Raw genomic sequence first — 4,349 nt, forward strand, 5'->3', positions numbered from 1 at the left:
CTAAATAAGCCACTGATGGAGAAAGCGAGAAGAGCTCCATTTCATTCCTTTTAAAGCCAAGGTCCCAAGTCTTCGAGTCAGTTATCGCTTTTTTGAAGAACTCTTCACCCATGGGCATACGACCTGACATGCCTTCCCTTTCTACCCAAGCTTAATGGGCCTTGCCCCGTTCCTCAATCAGATCGTTGTTTGGATGTGATTTATACTCCGCGATGAGCCAAATGGGCGTATGGCCTTGCCATTTGACCTCTCTTCCCGTGTGACTAGGAATGCTCAGTGAGCACCTCTCAATTGTCACCGTCCGACCTTTCTTGCTACCACGGTAGCACCTAGTGTGGTCAGCACCAATCGTCTTCGGGTCATGAAGCTGACACTCATTCACATTGGTTTATCTAGCTATGCCTCGGACCTTTTGCTCTTCTAACGTCAAAGGTGGCCGGCCATTCATCAATGCCCAGGAATCTGCTTGACATCTCAGTGGAGGGATTGGATACCTGCATCCATTTGAAGTTCCATTTTAGTGCTTTTCTAGGTGGGTCCCTTCTTATGATAGGTACACGATTGACTTTGCATGCTCCATCCTTCGACTCTTCGCCTATCGACTTGACAGGTAAGCTACCTTGATTCATCTCTGCTTTCGATTCCTTATGCTCAGCACCTCCAACAAGCCCTAAAGTCTCTTGCCACCTAAAACACAACCAAGAAAGGGCAACTTGACCTTTCATCCTATGTGCCCAGAGAATGCTATGCGTTTTTCACTTAAAGACCACGCAAAGAGAGAACGTCTTTTTTCCTTTGACTTTCTCTCTCATTTGCAGAGCGAAGAAAGCGGGCTTTGCCCTAGCTACCGCTACCCTTGAAAAGTAAAAGAGCTACCGAAGGAAAGGGATGATGTCTCTCCCTTGGTCTTTTGAGAGGAGAAGGCAGAGAAGAAAAGGTCCTTCGCGCAAGTTTTTTTGCTTCCTGCGCCCTTCCTAGTACTAGTATCGGGGCTCTTCGACCAAGGAGGCATCTTGGTGGTAGGAAGGCCCAACACTACATAAGTCGCCATCCGTCCAGGAGAGAAGGAAGCTACCTTTCTTTGATCCAACTTCTCGGGTGGGGAAGAGAACAAAAATAGGTCAGGGATGGTGGTTGTGGTAGATTTGAGGATCTGAGGCTGAGGAGCGAACTCCTCTTGAGTTTTACATTTCCTCTAGCAGACCCCCTCAATCCATCGTATTGGATGGATCCGAGAAGAACAATTAGGGTCATATTCAATTCTCTTCACAATGCCCATAGACGAAGTGCTTCATTTTAGATCAATTCTTCGTTGCAATTGCTTCGATCCACCCCTGAGGCAAAAAATCGTAATACGCCCTGAGGAATTCCTACCAGCGGACTTCCCTATACTCCAAGTGAATTGTCTAAGTGCTCTCCCCTCTTGGCTTTGTCTCTTTGTCGAGATCGTAATCATCCTCTTCCGCCGCCCCTTAAGAATAAAGGCAAATCCCATTCCTCAACACTTAACAATTGAGTAGAATATATATAGGAACTCAGATAAGAGAGATGATGGCAACAAGGAAGACAACTCTGATCATCCTCATCTTGAACTAGAAAGCAGCTCTCGCTCTTACATGACTATCTTAACAGGTTTTCATTTTTTCTTAATGAGAAGATTAAGTAATTGTTCCACGCAGGGAATGAGTTAACAGAAGAAAGAAGCGGAATGTGTTCCCACACCCTTAAAAGTCTCACTACCCTCCAGCTTCAAATAGAGAAAAAGAGGGATTGCTCCCCCAAGGACTTAGTCACTCCCCTCAAAGCATTCAAAATTCAGTTGCTCCTTTCCTTACAGTCGAGCCGCTTTCGCTCCTCTTGAGTTGTCTTTCTTCTCTCAAATTCTTTGAGCCTCAAATTCTGCCATTTCTTAGGCATGCTTAGTATAAGGCCCTATACGTCATGGAAGTTTTCTTCTCAAATCATAGGTGAGATGGTTTTGATGATAAGGAAATCCTATTATTAATCTGACTATGCTTAGCTCTAATAAAAAAGCCTAGACTGGAAAGGAAAGATGAAGTTGAGTCGACTGAGTTGTAGAACGAGATAGAAGAATTAGGAAGACTGAGAAGTCATCCCTTAAATTCTTTAAGCCTTTATTCATAGATTTCTTCTTTATAATTGAATTAGCGTCAACTTGCACTCCTTTCAACTCCTACTCCGCCTCTCTTCTCCTTCTTAGTCGAGCTACTTCGCACCTTTCAGTCTTGTCTCAAATTCACTAATTAAGCTAATATGGACCTTTTTTTTTAGTAAAGATCAAATAGGGGTTTATCGCTCTGTGGGGTCTTCACGGAACAAAAGGATCAGACAAGATTGACTTCAGATATGAGGATTGGAGACATACTCTTTTTCGGTAACCTCTCTTTCTTTAAGTCTTGTTGCTAATTGATGAAGAAAGTAGCTCCATTGTGCAACCAAAATAATGGCTCAATGTACATATTCGCCAATATTGCTTTCGTGGTTGAATTCTTTGGGAGTGAAAACCCTACTTTTAGCTGGAGGCCTTGACCTTTACCTCTCTCATCTTTGTCCCAGAATCCTGCATTATAGGATTTCTTGCTCATCCATAGAGTTGACTTGTTCATATACCATAGTAATCATCAGAGCTTAGATGAAAAGTGGAAGAGCGCCAAGAAAAGAAATGACTATTTCTTCCTTAGAAAGAAGAGACCACAGCCTCTGCTTTGCACCTCTACCTCCTTGATTTACCTCGCACAAGGACCTTCGCCTCAAACAAGAGATCCTGATCTTGGGATCGCTCCTGGCAGAATTAGCGAACCTGCTTTCATCCCTCTCTCTTCCCGCTACGTGGGGGTAGATGAATCCTTCTTCCGTTCTTCATTAGCAAATCCTATCATGTTCAAATGAGGGAGACGAAAGGGGGTTTGAATCCATAGGTCATCAGAGTTCTTATCACGAGAGTCAATCTAAGAATCAATCAACCTTACTATACATAGGAGAAAGCCAGATCCATTGAGGCGGAAGGAAATGAATTTTGATGGCTTCAACTGGGCTCGCCCTATCTTAAACATCTAATGCCTTTGAAAGATCAGACTCCACCCATCCGATACATCTTTGCCCTAACTTTCGATCCAACCAAGGAGCAAAAAGAAGGATTCTTGCTGAGCAGTGGACTTGTTTGACTCAAGAGGGAATTTGACCTAGAAGCCTGTCGATTCAAATGCCCTAGCTTATCTGCCCTTGATTCTGGGAAAATGAGGGGGGATAGAAAAGAAGTTTGTGCTTACTCAGCTAGTCCCTTTTCCTATGGTCGAGCTACTTCCCTCCCTTCTTGAAATGAGTTAGTTCGTGATTCTTGATAAAAGATATTATGATCCTATCACTTACTAAAAAGAAGAAAGCCTATTGTCTGGAGCAAAGAAGCAGAGCCTAAAAAAGCTCAGACTCGACCGCTACGATCCTTTTGACCTCTTGAACCTCTTTAAAATATTCCATTCTTTACTTGCACTTCTAAAAAGGAGCAAAGAATCAATCTCCTACTCTGTCTTCTTAACCTAACTCGTAAATTATTTGCTCCTACTCCGTCTCTCCTTCTTAGTCGAGCTATTTGAGTGGAATTTTATGACTCCTTCGAAGCGCTCCGTTGGAGTTAAGAAGAATGATCGAAGCGACTGAATTTTTGAGTTGACTTTATTCATAAATTCTTTGCTCCTTTGTTTTCTAAGTCAAAGAATTTGGAGAAGCGACTCTTAAGGAGTGCTGGAGGCAAGGAACCTTCTCAAACATAAATAAAGAAGACTTGATCTTTCGTTATGCAATTTTTGAAATCAAAAGTGAGTAAGCGGGACTTGGAGAGTCAGAGGCATCCATCATGGAAGAGTGAGTATTCGCTTTTGCTGGATGCAAGAACTCATTTTCGGATATGGAGTTTCATTTAATTAATCATTGAAAGAGGAAGAAGTATGATAATAAGGAGAAAGTTGGAAGAGCTAGACCTTATTTCATTGACCCAGACTTTGAATTCGGTATCTGTCTTTCGTTATTCCCTTTCTTCATGAGTCAGTCATCAATGGCTGCCGTCATGTAAGATCCTGATTGAGTAGGGGATCAAAATTCGTGTTAGATAGGTATGAGCTAACCCTTTTCCTTCTTAACAAGAAGAAAGACTTCTCCGTTGCAGACGTAAGAGGGTCGAGTAAGAAAACAAGAAAGATGTACTTCATTGAATTTCTTTAAAGTAGGAGATCTTGAATTAGAGGAATCGACAGAAAAGGAAGACCCAATACTACAAGAAGCAGCTACCCCTAGTCGCACAGGTGCAACTATCCGGTTAGGGGAAATGGGAA

The 4,349-nt window shown here is 42.6% G+C and overlaps 1 pseudogene; it reads right to left on the reverse strand.

Moving 5' to 3' along the window:
- On the reverse strand, positions 1-1,495 carry LOC107990384 (60S ribosomal protein L2, mitochondrial-like; annotated as a pseudogene).
- Positions 1,496-4,349: the final 2,854 nt, after the last annotated feature.

Source organism: Cucumis melo, chromosome 12, assembly GCF_025177605.1.
Source record: "Cucumis melo cultivar AY chromosome 12, USDA_Cmelo_AY_1.0, whole genome shotgun sequence".
Taxonomy (NCBI): Eukaryota; Viridiplantae; Streptophyta; class Magnoliopsida; order Cucurbitales; family Cucurbitaceae; genus Cucumis; species Cucumis melo.